General features: G+C 41.5%; 1 protein-coding gene and 1 non-coding gene across 2 annotated transcripts in view; one reads left to right on the top strand and one right to left on the bottom strand.

Moving 5' to 3' along the window:
* The window catches only part of MEGF11 (multiple EGF like domains 11), a 4,956,374-nt gene that overhangs the window by 4,806,078 nt on the left and 125,692 nt on the right, over positions 1 to 24,604 (top strand). The window lies entirely within an intron of this gene.
* Positions 7,971 to 8,042, bottom strand: TRNAC-GCA. The gene has a single exon. It is a non-coding gene; the product is annotated as a tRNA-Cys (tRNA).

Here is a 24,604-nt window from a genome sequence, read left to right as displayed (position 1 = left end):
CTACTTACACACCCTTATGCCTGCATTCTGTCCTTTGTGCAGACTACAGGAAACACACATGACAGTGTTTCCAAGCAATGTGAACACACACCATACTGTGCTGTTTAGGTCTACAGCTTCAGGTAGTACTACAGTTCATATTGGTGATGGATTCACCAGCAGTACCACTCACCAAGCATACATGTATTGCTTTAGCCTACAATGAGACACCACATTTGTCAACGGAGAACTATGTCACATCATATGCCGTACTACTATGTCTGCCTAACAGTACATTACACATCAGTTGCTGTCCTCACAGTTAGAATAGGCACTATCATGTCAGATACAGCATCACACTAAGCTATCACACCTTTACAGACTGTGCACACATTCAACGTTACACTTATTCAACCTCACATAGCAGCTGTTGCATTAAGTACATGTGTGAGTGCATAGTGTCATAATTAGGTAATATGCTATTGGCCCTAGGGCCTACGGCAGCCTAGCCATATGCTACCCTGGCCTTTGACACATGTGTACTTTGATTTCACTTGCCCCTGCCAACCTGAACCACAGAGGTGTTTCCTGGGGTGTGTTACCAATCTCCCACACAATCATCAGGGGTATTTATAACAACTGCTAAGGAGGAGCCTTCTTTGCTATTGCTATGTGGTCTATCCCAGTGTATGGCATATCTCTGAGATGGGAAGCTATCCCTCCAGCATGTGCTGTTTAGTGAGCTGACAAGGTTTAGGGCCCTAGAGCGTGTATCCCAGAGGGATTGTGATATGTTGCCATGGTGGTTGTCATCCAGCTATGGGTGTAACATACCTCTGTATGTGTGGCAGAGGTCACCTCTGTGTGGCCAGCAAGCAATACAGTGTAGTTGTGGTTTTGTGAGTCAGTCTGCTTAGGGCATCTGTTTGCGGCCAGTATTATCCTTTGGGCGGTCTGTTTGCGGCCTGTTCACCTGGTGTAGTTGTCATGTGAAGTACATACCACACAGGGCATTGTGATGAGTGGAGGGGAACTCTACCCTATACTTCCATAGATGACACACCTGTTGTCATGACACATACCACACAGACAGATTACAGGTGTAGTGTGGCACTGTTTTCATCAAAGCGGAGGCTACTGTCCACCTGTGTCCCATGTTCCCTTATCACACCTTCACTGTTAGGTAGATCTCTACCTATGTGGTAGTTAATGGGTACACTGTTTTGGGAAGGTGGAATGGCACTGCAGTATCAACACTTGTCTACAGTCCATGCCTTGGTCACCACACACCTGTTGCCGTACATATGACCCCATGTCTCTCTGTCTCTCTCTCACTCTATAGATATATATATATATATATATATATATATATATACGCATAAGCTGTATGACACATGAGCTGGGTGAACACAATTGACGGGGTCGGATGTTTGGAAATCGCAAGCCCATGAGCCCACAGATGGTAACAGTGGAACTGAGATCCCCACCCATGGGCAGTCACCACTGAACCTTCACAGCCCCGTGGGTGGCTGTTCTGGGGGCTGCGTAGGATGGGCAGGCTCACCCATAAGATGCGCCACTCTCGCCTCTAGCTGGTGTAGGGGATCAGCGACTGAAAGCTGGATCTCCCTACGCACCACAACCCGGACCCTTCGAAGGGTGACAAGTGGCCCTATTCTGCCCACGCTTGCATGGGGGGATGAGTCCCATCCCCTGCAGCACTTCCACCCGAAGGTGGCACAGGACCAACGGAGTAGGGGAGCCTGGGCTGGGCAACGGACCTGCTGGTGCCAGGTGCACTCGCCAGCTGAGGAGGGACAGGTGGGTCCGCTGGGACTGGCCTTCCCATACGTTCTGTGATTAGGTGTGTTTAATTACAACATAAGCAACACAGCATTCCAGATTAGTTGTAACAGCATGCAGTAATATTCCCATTAACCCAACACACCAAGGTTATAACAGTTGATCAGCAAGCATAACACATGCATATATTGAACCACAGTGGATATTCCAACAGCATGCAGGGATGTTTGGTAGCAACAGGCCACCATGATTGCGGTGTTTAAACAGGGCACATGCATCAACGTGAATGCAAATATTTATAGAACAATAGGACATATGTCCCAACAAATATTTAAGATTACACATACCCATTGAGGTGTGGAATTGCATGGTTTATACACATACAGTAGGGTGTAGAAAAAAACTCGGTTAACATCTTATAATTACCTTTTCATCTACACTACATTCCTAGTGACTGCAAGTATATATCCCCTACATGTATTATTACACTTGCCACCATACATTAGGTTGTGTAATGGGTTTGGCTAGTTCAGTATATGCCTGACCTATATTTGACATACTAACTGTCCAGGATGCAGATGTTACTGCTACATATTTCTTGATTGCATTTATATTTCTTTATCTACATATCTGGGATGTTTTCACATGACATTTTCACTTCGATTTGTACAGAACCCTGCATTTCTTGACACACACTCACATTTCTGGGGAAAAATAACATGCTACACTTGTGCCAGATTTACTTATTCATGCCAGCCAGTAACTGACTGTTGTGGACTGTGTATATGTTTCACAGCTACTAGCACTTCAATCACCCACTTTATATGGGACTGCACAGCTCTGGGTTGCCAGCACCTTTTCAAACAGTACTGTTTGTATAATGCAAGGGTACAACAACATTTCAAACTCTGTGACACAGACACACTCCAGGTTTTAGACCTTTATTAATGACATTACACAGTTTTCCACAGGCTCACTCCTTTATTTGTTTTAACAGTATATATGGCAGACATGTTCAAGACATATTTTACCTTTATTAATGGGTTAGAACACTCTTTTTCAGGCTCACTCACTTATTTTATATGACAGTGCCTGCAGAGATATTATTCCAGACATATGTTACCTTTCTTAATGGGTTACTACACTCTTTTTCTGCCTCTCTGACATTTTTATCTGACATTACATGCAGAGGACTTATTCAGGCAATTTTATGGCTGTATTATTGGACTACAACACTTTCTTTCATGCTCTCTCCCATATTTTATATAACAATACATGCAGAATAATCACTAACCTGCCTGGTGGCACAGCCTTAGCAGCCTATCAGCATAGGCTTGCTGATTTGCAGCACGGTCACCTGTAAATGAAGGGATATTGAGACATACCTATCCATTATACATACTCCATTATCAATTCTTACATACTGCATTCCATGGCTACTTACTCAGTTGTGGGGCATCCCACATCCCACGGGCCTCCTGTATCCATTGGTTCAGGTGGTCCTGCTTTCGTCTCTTCAGGTCTGCATGGTGGTGACGGACCTGCTCACCAGTCCGAGGAATGCCTGTAACACTGGTGAGGTCACGAGCTAACCAGTTCCAAGCTTCTGCCTTGTACTCCGTCCCTTGGAACTGGCCCTGCAAGAGTCTTGACTCATGACGGTGGACAAGGAGACAAACCATGTATTTCAACTCCTCGATGTCCCAACGTTGCGCTCGGAAGCGTGTTCCCTCTCTGACACCCGACATTCTAACTGCATATGTGAGCTACAATCAGTTATGGCATGTATTCCCGCCTGTGGGGCTTAAATATGCCGCATTTCCCGCACTTTTTTGTGAGTGGCCATTTTATAAAATTATTGGCTGACTGCAGACCTGCTTAGTAATGGTTAAGCTACCATTCGTATATATATATGAATGTTAACAGTGGTTGTTTCCCTTATGTTGTTATGGCTTAGTGATTCTGTACTTTGCTTCTGATGCACAGAGTCCTGGATTCAAACCTTGTCATTCATTTTATTTTCATACTGCACAGACAGGCTAGGGGGTGTGGCTGCATTTAAGCAACTTTGCTCTACATTGCTCCTCGGTGCCCTGGTTGGCATGGCGCGCACATCCATGCAAGCACATTGCGCTGGGTAAAGCGCTGTTAAACTATGGGCAACTCTATTGTGCTGGGTGAAACGCTATTGAACTATGGGCAACTCTATTGCGCTGGGTGAAGTGCTGCTTAACTGCAGGCAATTTTATATTAGGATCCTTTAAAATATTTATTTTGTTCACTGATACATTGGCCATTTCACTGCTTTTTAGTTATGTTTAAACATATATGTTAGATATTATTCCATATACTGATTTAAAAAATAAATACGAAAGGGAGTGGTGGGACTCGAACCGTGAATGCCTCTTCTTTGTGCGAACACTACCATTACACTATTGCTATTTGGTATGATTTGCATAAACATTCTTTCTTATGCTCTTCCATGTCAGAATTGCTAACTGTAGCTAAGCAATGGCCACACCTGCACACGCGCAAATATGGGCAGCTATTTTGGGAATTTAAAAAAAGTTTATGTTATGCGTTTTAGAACTGTGATGGGGTTTACAATATCAGACAGTGAGGTGTTGGGTGCAGGGACATTTGAGCGAACTCGCTCTTGTTTATTTGCTTTTATTTTAAACACTTGCTGGGGCGTGGACATTTAGACTGCTCGGCAGTCGGACACGCCCCCTGCTTTCTTACATGGTCCATGTAAGAGTTACGGTTGAGTCAGCGTGCCCTCATGCATATTCATGGCACGCTGACGTCATACCATTCAACTGCAGCCTCCGAGTAAGACTTATTAAGTCTTACACGGAGGATTCATGAATCTGGGGGCAAGAGTATACATAGTAAAAAACTTATAGTGAGTAGCTAGATATGTGAGTACAGTGAGACCAGTGGTAGCATCAGCTGAGAGTAGTTTGCTGTGCCTCCAGGCAAAGTTCCCAGCTGTTCAGAACAAGCAGCTCTGTAAGAGTGTGTGTGTGCATGTGCACGTGCGTGTGTGTGCGTGTGTGCGTCTGTGTGCATGTGTGCGTGTGTGTGTGTGTGTGTGTGTGTGTATGTGTGTGTGTGTGTGTGTGTGTGTGAGTGTGTGTGTATGCATTCTTGGAGGTTGGAAGGGTGAGAAATTTACTAGTGAGGAAGAGCTGAGATGAGCATACACATAAAACCGGAAGTCATTTTTAGAGATTACCACTCTTGGTTACAAGTGTGCTTGAAGTTAAGGCAGCTCTAGGATAACATTTTTATCACAGCCCTGACGTGAGGATTTTTTTCATTAAACAGTGAATAAATTTCCATAAGCACGATACATCACACAGCACATAAAGAAGAGCTGAAGAGCTACACAGAACTAGATCACAATAAGTGATGTAATACCACTGTGTTACAAATAATGTTCACATGATAATGTTTATTATAACAACATATTATAGACAGTTTTATAATCAACGTGTGTGTGTGTGTGTGTGTGTGTGTGTGTGTGTGTGTGTGTGTGTGTGTGTGTGTGTATATCTATCTTTATATATATATATATATATATATATATATATATACACACACACACACACACACACACACACACACACACACACACAAGAAATGCAAAACATGGTGATATAAGGTAAGAGAGCAAGAACAGAAAAAGAGGAAGAAAATTAATGGGGAAATATGCAGCAATAGAAGCCAGGCTGATGAAAGAAGGTGGTGAACACAACACTAGCACACAGACAAGAGTACAGACATGAAAAGTGTTAGTGAAGAAAAGTGAAGACCCCGAAATGGGGCAAAAGGAGAATAAAGAGGAGAAGATTATATATAAAGAGAATGACTGGAAACATCCCTAACAAGTGCATCTCATATCACTGGGAGACAGTCAACCAAGGCAGAGGGCAGCAGCCAGAACCAGTGGTCTTACCAGTTAAGGAAGGTGAAACAGAGAGAAAGTAACAGTAACAGTGGTTCAGCAACATGGACATTAGCCTCCTTTTGGACAAAAGAGGAGTAGGTCATCAAAAATGAACCGGGTCACAGTTCTCTAGATAACTGTTAATTTTGTAGGCCTAGCTAGGAAGGGACAGTACTTATTGCCATCCCAGACAACACTTGGGAGACCTTGGATAGGAGAATGCAGGAATTAGTACCAGACAATAACAGAAAAAAGACATGGAAATTAGTTAAAGATGCATGAGGAAGCACGGAGGTGCAGTGGTTAGCGTTGTCACCTCACAGCAAAAGGATCTCCAGTTTGATCTTCGGCTGGGGTGTCTTCTGTGAGGAGTCTGCATGTCCTCCCTGTGGTCGTGTGGGTTTCCTCCGGGTGCTCCGGTTTCCTCCCACATCCCCAAAGACATGCTACAAGTGGATTGGACACACTAAAATTGGCCCTAGGCATGAGTCCGTGCGTGTGTGTACCTTCTGTGGAAGGTTGGACTCGACACAGTAAAAGCTCCACTGCCAATCATGAGCAGACAAGGTGATCTGCTGTGGCGACCCCTTACTGGGAAAAGCTGAAAGAGAGAGACAGAATGCATGAGGAAGCACAGGGAGCTGAAATGAATTGAGGGTTACTATACAGTAGAACAAGTTGTCTGCAGGACTGGTACCACCCTGTCCACTCTCATTTCAAATGTTGTACTTAAGAAGAGAAGGAGAAATCACAATAAGTTATGTAGTGGGAGTCCAGGAATTTTTAGACCTGAAGAGATATCTGAATAGCAAAATGGAGGATTAGGTTTTTATATCTACTTAACTAATTAAGTTAGATAATATATTTTACAACCTGTGTGGGACATAATTATAAGCAACTATAGGCTTACTGTTCATTTCACTATTCACTATAGTCAAATACAGATACAGCTACAGCTAAGGAGTACAGCAAAGAGGTGAAACATTTTTTGAGGGGGTGTAGATGAGATGCTGACATTTGAGCCCCCTACTGCTCCCATATGGTTCTATCCCTTTTCGATTCCTACATATATCTAGGGTGATCGCATACTTTGTCTTATCACTCAGGAGGTCCTCTCTCCACACAGCAGGTGGGTCCCTCACCCTGCAGCTTAACTGATATTTTTGTTTTGTGCTTACATACCTCCCAGCCCCCCTCCACCACCTTGGTTTGCAAATAGAGGCATAGAATGTACATGTGACCGAGTTTCCATGCAAGCAACAAAGTACATTTGCCATTTTTTACTATGACATTAATCCACCAAAGATGGAATTAAGTGCAAGCAATTCCTTCTCCCAAGGCAGGTGAGCTGACAATCAGCTACATAACCCTATTGTTTTGGCTGGCTTTCTGACTCCCAGGTCAGTAATAAGTTTTACCTCACCAGCAACACAAATGATCATCTTTCCCCTTCACTAATCAGGCAGTGAAACACATTTTTAATAGGGTAGATGAAGAAAGAATGTGATGATAATGAATCTAATTGTAGATTTATACAAGAGATCAGTTGCAAAAGGTTTGCCTTAAAAAACAAGGACAAAGTTTTTTTTTTGTTTTTTGTTTTTTTACTATTTCTTTTTGCTGCAGCTATGCTATACTCATGTAAAGTGTGTTTTCTGATTATAAAATGTGTAGATTTTACTTAAGTAATATCAGTGGAGCTGTAAAAAACTTTTTTTGTATACTGCATGCTTGGCAGCTGTCTGGTTACTTCCTGATTATGTGTCATCATGTGACACCTTCTCAAAATTTCATAAGGGGGAAAATATTGTGTAATTTAATACCTGGAACTACTGAACTGAAAGTAATCTCACTGCGCCATGAAAAAGTACTGATTTTCTGTAGCATTCTTGAGGCTCATTAGCTGTTCTGAGCATAGCCAAAACTTAGCCAAGGATTTGGTAGAGCAGCCACGTCTGGACAATATTCTCTGGTGCAACAACTCCATCTGTATATCATACCTGGTATTGTCAGCAAGCAGCCAGGTCTGACAAACAGGCAGAACATCATGGCCGAAAGGCGATCAAGTGCAGAATCGCCACCTGAAGGGTGGCATGGTTGTCACACCTGCATTGTCCCCATCCAGGACTTGATACGGGCTTGCAGACCACTAGCCCAACAGTGAGGTCCATCTACTTTTGAAAATAGAACACTGTAAACCATTTCTACAGGAGTTTGGAGAATGACGTATACATATCGGGGGCACCTGGATTTGAACCAGGGACCTCTTGATCTGCAGTCAGATGCTCTACCACTGAGCTGTACCCCTGTATACTGTGCCAAAGTGTGTATGTGCATGGTCCCAGACCTCTAATTACTGAAGCTTCTAGTACAACTCCACCTGTATATGGAATTCAGTACTGTAGGCAGTCTGGCTTCTTACCAGGTACTTCCTGCAGTATACAGTCCCAAATACAAGCGGATCTTCTGCCTTGACAAGAGGCTTAGCCAGCTAAATGAATATTTTTCATTCCAGCACTAATCCAATCAATGTGTGACACTGGCAGGTCTTGACCCCAGGCCCCTGTTCACTAAAGTCAGAGCAATGCACCACTACACCAAATCTGTAACACAAACATACCTTACTAAAGGCTATCATTGTAGTGATTTACATGCTGTTGTTTTTTTATTATGAGTGATCATGCCTTGGTGGACAACTATTTATTGCAATGTTATATCTGTGTTGTAACATTGTATGCCAATCATCAAGCACTTTATTAGGATCTTATTCTGTTCCATTTCTCTTTCGATATATATATATATATATATATATATATATATATATATATATATATATATATATATATATATATATATATATATATATATATCATCTTCTTTCGGCTGTTCCCATTAGGGGTCACCACAGCGGATCACCTGTTTCCATTTCTTCCAGTCCTCTGCATCTTGCTCTGTCACACCAACCACCTGCATGTCCTCTCTCACCACATCCATAAACCTTATCTTAGGCCTTCCACTTTTCCTGTTACCTGGTAGCTTCATCCTTAGCATCTTTTTCCCAATATACTCAGCATCCCTCCTCAGCACATGTCCAAACCAACATAATCTTGCCTCTCTGGCTTTGTCTCCAAACCTTCCAACCTGGGCTGACCCTCTAATATACTTATTCCTAATCCTGTCCACCCTCATCACACCCAGTGCAAATCTTAACATCTTTAACTCTGCCACATTCAGCTCAAACTCCTGCCTTTTTGTCAATGCCAGATGTATCTCACCAGACATCTGCAGCAATTGGAGAGACCCCAAAAGTTCCTCACCAAAAGGATAAAGGGACTCCAAAATCTGTCATATGCTGCCAGATTGAAGAAACTCCAGCTCTATTCAGTCGCATACCGTCTGCTCAGAGGTGACATGTGCCTGACATACAAGGCCATGTCCAACCCGGAATTAATGGACATGCTCCACCTCAAAAAATCCAAATCCACCAAAACCACTAGAGCAAGCAACTTAAACCTTAGCACGGATATAAATAGGACGTGCTGGAGGGATAGATTTATCACTCAGAGACTCCCTATGCTGTGGAATAAAATCCCGGTCCATGTGAGGCAGAGCACCTCGCTTGTCTGTTCAAGAGAAATCTAGACCTGTGGATGGGAGATTGTAGGTTTACCCCGGAAATCATCTCTGTGTCACTGCTGGACAGAGGCACAACAAACTAATGGGCACAGTATTTTTTCATATAAGGGGTGGCGTAAGCCACAAAAATTTGGGCTAGGCTTATAAATGCCTTAGGGCAGATAGCCTAGTATAAACCTATGAACCTATGAACCCATATAACATAGCTGGTCTCACTACTCTCTTGTAGACCTTCCCTTTCACTCTTACCGGTACTCGTCTGTCACAAATCACTCCTGACACTCTTCTCCACCCACTCCATCCTCCCTGTACTCTCTTCTTCACCTCTCTTCCACACTCACCGTTACTCTGAACTATTGACCCCAAGTATTTAAACTCATCCACATTCGCTACCTCTACTCCCTGCATCCTCACCATTCCTCTATCCTCCCTCTCATTCACACACATATTCTGTCTTAGTCCTGCTGACCTACATTCCTCTTCTCTCTAGAGCATATCTCCATCTCTCCAGGGTCTCCTCCACCTCTTCCCTACACTCACTATAGATCACAATGTCATCTGCAAACATCATAGTCCATGGGGACTCCTGTCTGAACTTGTCTGTCAACCTGTCCATCACCATTGCAAATAAGAAAGAGCTCAGAGCTGATTCTTGATGTAATCCCACCTCCATCTTAAATGCATCCATCACTCCCACCGCAGACCTCACCACTGTCACACTACCCTCGTACATATCCTGTACCACTCTTACATACTTCTCTGACACTCCTGACTTCCTCATAAAATACCACAACTCCTCTCTAGGCACTTTGTCATATGCTTGCTCTAAGTCTACAAAAACACAATGCAACTCCTTCTGACATTCTCTGTACTTCTCCATCAACACTCTCAGAGCAAACATTGCATCTGTAGTGCTCTTTCCTGGCATGCAACCATACTGCTGATCACTAATCATCACGTCCCTTCTTAACCTAGCTTCCACTACTCTTTCCCATAACTTCATGCTGTGACTGATCAATTTAATCCCTCTGTAGTTACTACAGCTCTGTGCATCACCCTTATTCTTAAAAATCGGTACCAAAACACCCTTTCTCCATTCCTCAGGCATCCTCTCACTTTCCAAGATTTCATTAAACAATCTGGTTAAAAACTCCACTGCCATCTCACCTAAAAACCTCCATGCTTCCACAGGTATGTCATCTGGGCCAACAGCCTTTCCATTCTTCATTCTCTTCATAGCTATCCTTACTTCCTCCTTGCTAATTCATTGTACTTCATGATTCACTATCCCTACATCATCCAACCTTCTCTCCCTCTCATTCTCTTCATTCATCAACCCCTCAAAGTGCTCTTTCCATCTCCTCAACACACTTTCCTCGCTTGTGAGTAGGTTTCCCTCATTATCCTTTATCACCTTTACCTGCTGCACATCTTTCCTAGCTCGGTCCCTCTGTCTAGCCAATCGGTACAGGTCCTTTCTCCCTCCTTATTGTCCAACCCTTCATACAACTCTTCATATGCCTTATCCTTAGCCTTCACCACCTCTCTCTTTGCCATGCACCCCATCTCCTTATACTCCTGTCTACTTTCTTCATTTCTCTGACACTCCCACTTCTTCTTTGCCAACCTCTTTGTCTGTATACTCTCCTGTACTTTCTCATTCCACCACCATGTCTCCTTGTCATCCTTCCTCTGTCCAGATGTGATACCAAGCACCTTTCTAGCCATCTCCCTTACTAGCTCTGCTGTAGTTACCCAGCTATTTGGTAACTCTTCATTGCCACCCAGTGCCTGTCTTAACTCATCCCTGAACTCCACCTCACAATTACCCTTTTTCAATTTCCACCATTTGATCCTTGGTGCTGCCCTCACACTCCTCTTCTTCTTCTTGATCACCAATGTCATCCTACAAACCACTATCCTATGCTGCCTAGCTATACTTTCTCCAGTCACCACTTTACAGTCTCCAGTCTCCTTCAAACTGGCCCTCCTACATAAGATATAATCCACCTGTGTGCATCTTCCTCCACTCTTGTATGTCACCCTATGCTCCTCCCTCTTGTTAAAATACGTATTCACCACAGCCATGTCCATCCTTTTTGCAAAATCCACTACCATCTGACCTTCTGCATTCCTTTGTTTAACACCATACCTACCCATCACTTCCTCATCCCCTCTGTTCCCTTCACCAACATGCCCATTGAAATCTGCTCCAATCACGACTCTCTCACCCTTGGGTACAGTCATCACCACTTCATCCAATTCACTCCAAAATGTTTCTTTCTCATCCATTGCACACACAACTTGTGGAGCATATGCACTAACAACATTCATCATTACACCATCAATTTCCAGCTTCATAAACATCACTCTATCTGACACTCTTTTCACCTCCAAAACACTCTTAGCATACTGTTCCTTCAGAATAACTCCTATGCCATTTCTCCTCCCATCCACATCATGATAAAACAATTTGAACCCACCTCCGATACACCTAGCCTTACTCCCCTTCCATCTGGTCTCTTACCCTCACAATATACCAACCTTCCTTCTGTCCATCATATCAGCTAGCTCTCTCCCTATACCAGTCATACTGCCAACATTCAAAGTTCCGACCCTCACTACCACAGTCCTAGCCTTTCTCCTCTCTTCCTGCCTTCGGCCATGCCTTCCACCTCTTCTCCTCCTTCGGCCAACAATAGCCCAATTTCCACCAGCACCTGTTGGCTAACAATACTGGTGGCAGTCGTTGTTAACCCGGGCCTCGACCGATCCGGTATGGAAATATTTACTGTTGTCTGCATGAAATGATTTGGCGAAGTTTTACACTGGATGCCCTTCCTGACGCAGCCCTCCCCATTTATCCAGGCTTGGGACCGGCACAAAGAAATGCACTGGCTTGTTCATCCCCAGTATATATTGTTTTTTTTTTTAATTTGAATGTTAATGCACTTGGCTATTTATTTATTTATTGATTGCCTGACTGACTTACTGATTGTGCTGCTTTCGGTGTCACTTTATATATTGAAATCTGCTGCAGACTACAAAATATATGCCTACATAGTACCAGTTCTTTATCCCATTATTTTATCATCAAAATCAAGGCCACATGACTAAGAATCAGGAATTACCTGGTAGCTGCTAAGCATATAGGAAATGCAAATACAAGTTTATTAAACTTAATAAATATAATTCCAGTAAATAAACTAAACTAAAATCTATATTTTAGCATCAGAAAGCCCACTTTATACAATAAGAGCGTAAATGCTTCAAAAAGGAATAAGCACAACAGCTTTGCACTTGATCATTAAACACTGCATGAGTTTGTTTCCTTTTAACTACAGATGGCACAGCTACCATAGTATGCTGACGTGTAACATCAAGCAGCAACCTAGATGTTAACATTAAAATAATAACCAAAAATGGGGAAAAAACAGCTTTGTTTCCACAGATAAAATGGCCAAAAAAGCTGAAGCAGAGAAGGCAAATATACTGTGTCAAAGCTTTGTTGTACCACTCATCTGCAGTCAAAGTAAGCTGAAATCAAGAGAAAAGCTCACAGCATCAGAAAAAGAAGCTCCATTTCTGAATAAAAATCAGATCAAAGCTGACTGTAATTTAAATGGAGAATACATTTGTTTTCTAAATGTTTTTTTAATTTATTTATGTGATGCCATTTTGTATTAAATTGTCAAGAATATTTTACATATCATCTAGGGTTCCCAAGATCTAGACTGAAATAAAGCTATTTTTAGTAGTGGAAACAAGTGTATTACCTATGAACAATGGAGGCATATTCAGAAGAAGAAACATTAACCAATCACAGCTTGAACACTAACCTATGCCCTTTCATAAGTTCATAGGTTTATAGTACTAGGCTAATGACCACCAGAGCCTTTATAAGCCTAGCCATGCACTCCAGACCACTTGTGTCCCTATGTATCAACGACATTTATTTGGAAGGGTCATTTTAATTAGGAGGTTTCTAGAGGTTATGTGGGGGGGGTTAGTTTGGGCATTACTGTCTGCCATGGTGAATTTCTGATTTCCCGTCTATTGGTCAAGGTTACGCTTAAATACAGTTAGAGATGGACTCTACTTCACATGGACGGGAAGCCTGTCCCAAAATATGGGGATCCTCTGAGGCACATATGTATCACCAGCATGTCTTATTTATGTCACAAGCAAAATTGAAATCCTTGGATCTAGTGGTTCTGATGTTGCTCATTTTGCAAATGTACAAAAGGTCCATTAGATTGGGAAGGATAGAATACTATCAATAGGCTTCAAATTAGATAAAAAAGAAAAGAAGATCAAGATGATTCAGCTGATAAGGTTTGATAAAAAGAATATAAAGCCAAAACGTTGGGAACAAATATGAACAAGGTGTAATATTGTAATATATTGGACTGAGAACAAGCTAAGCCAGCCTTTAACCTGAACAATAGAAACTTGCTACCATATATAGGGTTAACTTGAGCAGGTAAAAGAGATATGAGAATAGTTGCTCAGAATAAAAATACGTCATTAATAGCAAGATCCAGTTAGCAGTATCACCTCACAGCAAGAGGTTCCCCGGTTTGATTCTCAGCTGGGGTGCCTTTTATGTGGAGTCATGTACTCCCTGTGTTTGCATGAGTTTCCTCTGGGTGCTCCGGTTTCCTCCCACATTCTGAAGACATGCAGCAGGTGGGTTGGACACTAAATTGGCCACAGGTGTGAGTGTGTGTGTGAGTGTGTGGTACAGATGAGCTACCATGGCAGGCTAGTAACCTGTTGGTGTAAACCTTCGCTCTAGATGACTGTCACTGTTGAAGTAACACCCTGACCCCATGTGCAAAAATCAGAAAAGGGGTTGAGGATGGATGGATGGATGGATAAATTAATAGCAAGATTGGGAATGGTGGAAAGGAAAGCTCTTGTTAGCTTGGCATATAAGACAATTATGAAGAATAAAACAGAGAATGTCTTAGGTATTAAAAGAACATGGGAGGCAATCTGTGAGAAGGAATATATACCACATGAATGGGAGAAAATTTGTTTAGCCCCAAGGCAAGCTACCAAGTCTAGGAAATTAAGAATATTTACCTGGCGTTGCCTCCAGAAATATTTTTATACACCAGTGAAAATAAAGAAAATGTTTCCCACAACAAATGGGGAATGTTGGTACGTGCAATGCAAAGGACATAGGACTGTAGGAACAAATGTTTTGGAGAGTTGAAGGACTGTAAGTGTTTAAAAGGGGGTTGCAGAAGTGTATAGCACAAATAACAGGGCATAAAGTAACTTTAACCCAGGAAATGTTATCATTGAATTGTGGAACACTAAATGTCCTAGACACATCAGGGAACTGGTGTCACTATTGGTAGCAAAGAAGGGAATAACCTGGAAGTGGAAAATGAAAGAGACAGCAGAAATGGAGTAGCTATATGCAACAATGGGAGAAACAGAAGAAAAGGAGCTAAAGAGAAGTTTATTTAATACAGCTGGATGGAAACACAGAAATAAATGAGATGCCTTGTCAAAGTAAAGGAAAATCTGTAAGATTAAGATAAATGGATTAAGATAAATGAACAACACTTAATTAACGTAAGAGGGGGCAATAGTGTAGCTGGTTTATTTGTATATATTTAAGGGGGTTAGGGACAGAATAGTAGCTATATAATTAGGTTTCAGATAAAGTTTGTTAATGTTTGCTGAAATGGAAATATCTAAACTTGTAATCCTCATTTTATTTTGGACTGACCTGGTTGCATAACCTTAGAACTTAAGTTTCTGTGAAACTATGTATTATAGATACTGATCAAGTAGGCCCAGTCAAAAGGGAACTTAATAAGTGCACCACGCATGAGGTATGTACATGCTGATGGAGAGCTGAATTGCTTGAATAAAGGATTTTTTGATAAAGAAAATAAAGAAATATGAATAACTGTCATGATCATATTACTCGAGTGAACCTGTAAGCTACCCTAAAAATTAGAAGCCAATAACTTGCCTCCTGATGCCGTATAAAGTATACATGGGAATTGACACTGACAGAGTTTATAGTCATTTAGAAGAAAACTCAATTATGGCAGTAGAACAAAAGGGCAATAAAAGAAAGTCATATGGAGCAAAGGGTCATTTGTTGTTAAATAAAGTCATAGTGGAGAACTGTAAAAAGGGGAAGAATCTAAGTATGGCATGGATTAACTACAAAAAAGCATTTGATAGTATCCCTGGGGGCCATAATCGACTCTCCAGCTGACACTAGCATCCTCCAAAAGGGTCTCACAGAGACGGATGCTTGGTGCCAGAGCCACGGCCTCAAGCTAAATGCTAAAAAGTGCATAGTCTTCCCCTTTGGGAAAAACAAGGTGCCCACAAATTACCACATAGGTGGTAATCCATTAAGTACGGAAGAAGTAATTAGAGATTTGGGGACCCAAGTAGACAGTAATCTCTCCTTTGATACTCACGTTGCCAAAGTGGTTAGAAAGACCTTCTATATAGCCCACCTTATCACGAAAGGGTTCGCATCTAGATCAAGAGAAGTCTTTGTGCCCCTCTACTCGTCACTCATCAGGCCCATAATTGAATACAATGCCCCTTTTGGGATGTACCTTACCCGACACCTGCAGCATTGGAGGGACCCCAAAAGTACCTCACCAAGAGGATCATGGGCTACAAACAGATGTCCTATGCAGCTCGACTAAAGAAACTCCAGCTCTACTCAGTTGCTTACCACCTACTCAGAGGCGATCTATGCCTGACGTACAAAGCCATGTCAAACCCAGAATTAATGGACATGCTCCACCTCAAAAAATCCACATCCCTTAGAACTACATGCTCCAGGGACTTAAACCTCAGCACAAAAATAAATAGGATATGCTGGAGGGACAGATTCATTTCCCAGAGGCTCCCCTCACTCTGGAATAGAATCCCAATTCATGTTAGACATAGCCCCTCGCTGACCCTCTTCAAGCAAAATCTGGATGCGTGGATGGGAAATCGCAAATTCACCCCTGGGATCTCTTCTGTGTCCCTGCTAGACAGAGGCACAGTAAACTAATCTTAAAGGGTACCTTCTATGACCTACTTTACAGAGGCACATTAGGCTAATCAAATAGCGAGGTGGAAGCCAAATACACTCTGGCTAAGCTTATAAATGCCCTAGGGCAGATAGCCTAGTATCTACCTATGAACCTATGAACCTATGAACCTCATTTATAGATAAAAGAGTGCTTAAAAATGTATAAGATACACCCTACAGTGATTGACTATATTACAGTAACCATGAAACAGTGGCAGAGCACTTTGCAATTAAGCCATGATAAAGAACAAATTATTATACCAGGGATAAAAATTCAAAGGGGGTATTCCAGGATGACTGTGTCACCATTGTTATTCTGCCTTGCTCTTAACCCATTAAGTTGTTTACTTAACAGCTTAGGCCATGGCTATAATTGGGCTCCTAGAAAACAACAAAGGCTAAAGACTTCTCATTTACTCTGTCGATGATTTAAAACCATATAGCTCATCACATGAGGAACTGAAAGCACATCTGCAGGTTGTCAAACCTTTTTCAGATGATATACCAATGTCATTTGGTCTTGATAAATGTGCAAAAGCAACCTTTAAAGCAGGAAAGCTGCAGCACCAGGAAAACATCAGTTTGGGACAAGAATGTGATATAAAAGAACCTGAGCAAGAAGGTGTACATAAATAGTTGGCAATTGATGAAGGATCAGCAATAAAACATGAACAAATACGAATAAAACTTAGTAAGGAATACTTTAGAAGACTTAAATTAATCCTGAAAACAGCACTGACATCTAGGAACAAAAGCCAAGCTATAAACCAATTTGCTATTCCTGTCCTAACTTGCAGTTTTGGAGTGACTGATTGGTCCAAAAACATGTTGGATAAATTAGATAAAACAAGAAGGATGCTTCATGCTCACCAAATGATCTATAAAAATCAGTCTATACCAAGATTATATATTTCCCATTCTGAAGGAGGGATGGGCCTCCTTGAAATTGATTACATGTATAGATCTTTAATCGTGGGACTCCACACATATCTGCTGACCTTACAAGACCCAAACCTAGTGAAAGTTTTGAAACATGAGAAGAATAAATCTAAGGTGACTTCTCTGCTTAATCTAGCACAAGCATGTTGGCGTCAAGCAGGAGTAGAAATCAAACCAGAAGTAGATAAAAATCAGGCAGCAACTGAATGTGCCAAAAAACAAAAGAAAGAATATAAGGTGAAGGCAAGAAATGTGGAAAAAGCAAATATAGTTGTAAGCATAGAAAACTTCTGGAAGAACCTCGTGTTGATCAGAAATGAATGCAGGAATGGTTAAGGAGAGGTGAATTCAAACCAAGAGATGAAGGGTTAATATTGGTGGCCCAAAATAGTGGGCTACATACACGATGGTTTACAAAGTCCATTGAACATGTGGGAGAAACAGAGAAATGTAGGTTTTGTAAAACCAAATTGTAAACAGTCGCACACCTTGTTGCTGGTTGCAATATACTAATGGCAGAAGGACTGTATATTGAAAGGCATAATAATGTGGCAAGACTGTTGCACTGGGGATTGTGCAAGCATTATGGTACTGAAGTGGCTGAAAAACACTGGAAACATGAGCAGCAAAGCATCATAGAAAATGAAGTCTACATCACATGGGATGACCCATTACCAACAGTTCAAAAGATAGATGCTAGAAAACCAGATATAGTGGTCCAAGAAAAGAAGACAAAAGTAGCATTGATCATTGAAATTACCATGCCCAGTGACTACAGTGTCCTGCGTACAGAGAGACACAAAGTCATAAAATATCAGCATCTGCAGGCAGAAAGGAGAGCAATGTGGAAGAAAGATACCCAGACAGTACCAACAGTAGTAAGAGCAACGGGTCTTATAAAAATAATCTACAATCGTATTTAAATATGTTACCAATCCATGTAACCCTGTATGAATTACAGAATGAGTCATTACTGGCCACATTGTGGGTGGTGCGAAGAGCACTTCTAGCTCACATCAAAGCTTGAAACAATACTAATTTCATGAACATTAATTGTACTTTCACTTACGAATGAGGTCCATTCCCATCATGGTATTTGAAATCCAAAAGATTTGGAGAAATTAAAAAAGGGATAGACCAAAGACTTTGAAATTGTACTCCTGAGCAATACATGAACTATTAAGGTAATGTACAAAACAGGGGCCTCACTTACTTTCACCTCTGACTGATCTTACCATCTCCTGAGATGGTAGTCTATGGTTCAGCTGACTGCCCTATAACAGTGATGCTTTTACCGGTGTTAATTTTGCAGCTGGATTTTGGTGCCAGAAGTGTCTTTCATACTATCACTACCATTAGACTGCCTGTAGGCCTTTCTGAATGTCAGCCTAAGTAAGAACAGTACCTGCTGCTACTTTCCAGGCTCTTCTCATAATCATGTGGGTGTATTTGAGATATAAGAGATTAAACCTGCAAACACTTGTCCATAAAAGTCTTGGTAAGGTCACCATTTGAAATGCTGGGACCTGCTTCAGCAAGTCCTAACATATGGAGATTAAATGGCCAAAATCAGACTTGCATATACCAAGTTTGAGATGACCATTTTCTCAGAATATTCCCTTTTCTCCAAGGTATGGAGATATTAGAGTTAGTATATATAACTTTGGTTGATGTGGGGGGCTTGCTCCCCACACCAGAGATTGCAGGAGCATTGCATCCCTGCAAAAAAGACAAGTTTATTGGAGAAGCGTGATGTTAGATATTTTCTCTTCTGGATTTTTTTGTTTTTTTTCAGTGTGTTGACAATTGGCATTAAAACTGACAACATTTCAGCAAGGACCCCTAGGTTATATTTATTTTAATTATACATTTGTATGTAGCATCTCACAGATTTTATTATTTTTGAAAGCTGATCTGCCCACAAAGACAAGAGTAAATGCAGCAAGCGTGAGCAGCTTTGGTCAGTTTTAGAGCAACCAGTCAACTAACATATTTTTGGAAGGTAGAGGAGCCAGAGTACACAGGGAAGATCCATGGAGAAAGGAGGAGAACATTCCAGGTCCACACAGATATAACCAGAGGTCCAGACTGAACCCTGGTACTATTAGGAGAAAGTTTGACCAAAGAGCCATTGTCTTCAGATGGTTCAAGTGTGTGCCACCTGTCACTGCTATCTGTACAGGGAAAGAATTTACAGTTTAAAGCTTAATGGATTAGAATGGAGTTTCTTCATTCTAATAGGATTCATGTGAATTGCAAGGCAACTGACTCTTGTGACCCTTATCCCAAAGCCCTTTCTGTAGGCCAGTCAAACCCAAGGTGAATTTGTGAGTGTTCATCCAGTCATTTAGGTTTATTTGAAGATGACAGTGTATCACACTGCTTAATCTGAAAGGGCAATCTGTTCTAGAAGTGGAGGAGACACTACCTGATGACCTGTCTGTCCATCGCATTTTATTCATCTGCTGGTGAAGATTCAAGTCCCTGGTTCTGTAATTTGTGGAACTGTTAGATTTGTGGAGATACAATAGATCCAGCACAACTGGATTTCTAATGGCGCAGAAGGTAAGGCATACATATACCCTCAATAGTCTGTAAGATACTCAAAAAGTAGACAGTACTTCCAGTCTCCCTCTCTTGGCAGCTCAGGGTCTTTAAGCTAATGATCTTCTTGTTAAAAACATCTGGAGTCTTTCTAGTTGTTTGCTACATCTAGTGAAGTACATTATAAAGGGGCTGTTGTATTCAATAATTGACCTTATCAATGCTTAGTATAATGGAACGATTATCTGTTTAGATCTGAATTAAATTTCCAAGCACTCCTAGGCAATTAGCTGTGATAACTAAAACAGATTTTCTGACTACTGTTGTCACATGATGATCAAAAGAGAGGAACTTATCAATCCATGATCCAGGGTCCCTAATACAGTAAACTCTCAGTTAACAGGCACCCGTGGTGATTGGTAGATGCTGGATAAGACTAGTTTCCCATTGTTTGAGAGTTACAAATCCCGGGCTGTTCCACATTGAACAGAAGAGGCTCTGCTTTGCGATTTTTGATTGGCTTGGATACTAAAAAGGAGGCTGTTCTTTCAGTAGTTCTGACAGAAATGGGATGATAAGGAATACGAGTTAGAAGAATGTAGTTCACTTGATTTCAGGAAGCTGACTGGTAATGTTCTGGAAACTAAAATTATTTGTTATAAGTTCAGTAGAGAAAAATTGGGATTGCAACAGAAAATTAATTTCCATTTTTCAATTAATACTTTCATTTTTATAGGTTCATTATTAATTTTTGTTTTTAGTTATGCTGTATTGAATAGTGCCAATCAGTTAATGAATGTTGATGATGTTCCTGTCAAGATCTTCATGAATATTAATTAAATATTCATACACATGATTTTTTGGGCAGTGGTTGGTGGCATTTGCATGGGGTTTGTTACTGTGCATTGGGGGGAGTACAAGAGTTCACTTTCACCAAGACCCCAATACCGAGCCCTGGGGGGATTTCACTGGTTGCCTTCATTCTTTCTGGTGAGGAGTCTGCCACCCATACTGTGTGAGTTCTGCCTTTAGCCAGTTTGCAGATCATCCTACCACATAGGGATTTATTTTTAAAGTACTGAGTTTACTTGTAATGCCAGCATGGGATATGATATCAAACACCTTTGCCAAGTCAAGAATTTATTAAACAGTTTCCTCCCTCATCAGAACCAAACTGCTCATTAAGTCAGTTGAAATTTTTGATATTACATTTTATAAGGTAGTTATATGTCCTATGGCTCTGCAGATGAGACTCATCAAGCTGATGGGTCCAAAATTCCTGGGGTTGGTGACATGGTTTCCCCATGTGGTTTGACATAACCACTGCAATATACCAAACTTCATGGACAAAACCTGTAGCTAAACATAGAATAAACAGTTTGAGGAGTAGGTATCCCAATGCATGCTTAATACAGTTTATGAAACAATCAGGTATCTTAGCAAGTCTCATGAAGGAAGTATTTTTGGCCTTAGAAAACAGTGTCAGTACATGTTACTTTGTGGTATTGGGGAGGCTAAGGGGTTCAGGCATGTATACATTTTGGAAAGACATCTCTGGGTAATATTAGCACATAGTTTGCCAGTATATTGGCTATGTCTATTGGGTCTGAATAGGTGGTACCATTTTAAATAAGTTCAGAACTATGATGGGTGGTATTCCTTAGTTTACTAACATAGCTAAAGAAAGATTTATAATTGGCTTTAGCTTCAGATACTAATATATGTTCATGGGCTGCTTTAGTAGACTTTGCAGTGTTTTTCAAGTTTTTAGTAATATTTCTGATACTATCCTTGATATGAGGTTTTTCAGATCTGTTGTATAAGTTAATGTAGATCAGTGTGTGTGTACAGCTTTAAGAAGCTTTCTATGGGCTTGCACAAATGTATAAATACTGAGCATGTGTGAGCCTGACTGCCAGACATTTTGTAGTAAGCTGTTGAGATGTATGCAAGCATGTCTGTATAGTCTGTAATCAGTTTGTTTATAATTTGTAATGTTGCTATCCATCCTGATGTGTTTCTATATAATAAAACATCTAAATGAACTACCCCACCTGTTTGTGATCTATACAAGAGAGGGACGAGCAACAGTTAAGGAGTTTTTTTTTTTTAACTGAAAAATATATTTATGTTGGAGCACCATTAAGGAGAGTTGTTTTCAAATTTCCATTATATTTCATACTGGTTGGGACTGTCGGCTGTATACATTTATTTAAATGGGTGCAGAACTCTTTTGTGAAGTTACCTGCTCTGTCACCATTTTTGCTGAGTGGATTTTTATAGCTCATTGTAGAATTTGATGAAGTTAGAAAGCTTAAATTCCTTGAACTCCGGGATATTAAATGTAGGGGCTTTGAAGATTCTGAAGGTGAAAGTCATTAGTTTATGTTCCAGCTTAACAGGGGAAGAAGATACCATGGGAATAGTGCATGAAGAGTTTATATTTGTAAGGATCAAATCGAGCATATTATGTCCTCTGATGGGTTTGTTAACTATCTGACTGAGGAAATTTTTGTTTATTAAATCTTTATTGGAAAGATCACCTATTCTGTCCTATAATTTGCTGTGAGGGAAAGGTCAGTCTGCTTTTGCTTTCTTGTATTTGTATTACTTTATTGTCTTCTTCTATTTTCTATGTTGTGATTTATTTTCTTTACACTGTGTTTTACTTGTATTCTGCCTTTAACTGCATATTAAAAATAGGAGAGTCCACAGCTGTGTCTCTTGTGAATTACACAGACATTTTTTTTGTATAAATTGCCTCATGTTTACTGAGAACTAGTCAATTCTCAAACAGATATGGTATGTGAGAGATGTATTTACACAATGTCACTGGAGGCAAAGCTCTGACATAAAAGTACTCCTAATGTCAGTAAGGTTGTCAGTACTACCCACTCTGCACCTATCATTCACAATTCAAAGCAGAAGTATAGACCCACATATGCTGAGGCACTTAACTGTAACCTTCCTAAGCCCCAAAGTCCTCCCAGACAAAGTGCACATAACAAATACCCTCAGCAGCACCGAATACTCTCTTTCAAAACAACACCCACATCAACACACAGAGTCACATTGCATGGAGCCTCTACTTCTAAGACCATAAGGCAAGCCACCACAAAATCCAACATTCTGGTAATTGGAGACTCCATCATGAGAGACACTGATGTCCCTCTCACCAGGCTGAGGAAGGAGAAAGCCACAGTCAGTTGCTTATCAGGGGATAGGATCCACCACATTATACATGCACTCAGGTCATTGGCCCACAAGTATCAGTATGACAGAGTCATTGTACACATGGGTGTAAATACCGTGAGACGTACCTCCATAGACTATATGAAGAGAGACATCATGGAGCTCTCGAAATATGTGTCCCAGGCTGGTATGAGCCTAGCATTGAGCAGCATTTTACATTCTTCAAGGATGATGTTACAGTATGAACAAAATATGAATGACTTTAATAATTGGCTTAGTTTGTCAGCATGGAAGGAGATGGTCAGCAGACCATGCTGCTTTGTCAGGGATGGTCTGCACCTCTCCCCTCTAGGCTTTCGAATATTAGCTAAAACATTGTCTTCCCCCATAGTGCCTTTTTAGGCAATATCAAACTGAAAGTATTCCTGAAATAGCAAATCAAAACCAAGAAAATCTAAAGATCTGAAGTAGGGAGTTCATTTGTCAGCAACCTGTGGGTCTTGGATCCGATATCGGATCCGAGCCGGCAACTTGTTTCAAGCTAATGGATCCGAGCTCCTAGCTCCTCCCCTCACCCATAATCCCCTGCTAACCCTCCATGACCCCAGATCTAGTTTGCCGCGCTTGTGGATAGCTGGATTCCTGTGAGCTCGACTAGTAATTGTCAGTTAAGTGTGTTTTTTCTGTCAACTTTCTTTTTTTACAAAAATATAAAGTATGTAAGTGTTAGGTTCCCTGTAGTGTAAAAATATTTTTCTTTTAATTCGTTTTTTCCCTCCCTTCGCTGGTCGTTAGTGAGTGTATGTGTGTGTTGTGTTTTGGGGCCTGTGTGTTTGTGTAACACTACCTTTTCTTTTAAGTATGGCTGAGGCCCCAAAAGCCATTTTTTCTAAATGTACCAAGTGTGGCCATAAGCTCTCCCCGGCTGATGGCCACACTCGGTGCGTTCGGTGCCTTGGGGTTGAACACCTCACCTCAGGCTGTACCATTTGTGCAGCATTCAACCCCAGGGCACTGAAAGAGCGGAGGTCGAAGCTGGTCTTGGCGGGACTTTTACCCCTGGACTCGGCTTCGGCCTCCGCTGCTCCTGTGGCTCTACCACAGGCTGTGGTTGCTGCCATTCCTGCCCCCCTTCCTTCGGCCGGGACTCAAACTCCCGCTAAAGTGCCGGAGGACAGGGAGGCCAGGAGGGAGAAACGGAGGGAGAAGCACCACAAGCGGCGGGCCGAGGCCTCCACTTCGGCCCCGCCAGCTAAGCGAGCTTCTCCCTCCACTGCTTCTTGGTCTCCTCCTCCTCGGCTCCGATCCTCTTGTTTCTCCCCAGGGCCCGAGGAGGAGGAGGCCCGATCTCCATCGAGGTCATCAAGGTGGCATTCCAGGCCTGCCTCAGTGACCTCTTCGAGATCGACTTTCAGTATGTCCAATGCAGACTTGGACCAGATGATGCGAAGGTTCATCCAGGCCCAGCTGCAGATGGGAGTGCTCTT

Source organism: Protopterus annectens, chromosome 7.part0, assembly GCF_019279795.1.
Source record: "Protopterus annectens isolate FY-2018-M chromosome 7.part0, PAN1.0, whole genome shotgun sequence".
In the NCBI taxonomy this organism is placed as follows: Eukaryota; Metazoa; Chordata; order Ceratodontiformes; family Protopteridae; genus Protopterus; species Protopterus annectens.
The sequence above is the reverse complement of the archived record's forward strand: the minus strand, read 5'-3'. Positions and strand labels throughout refer to the sequence as shown.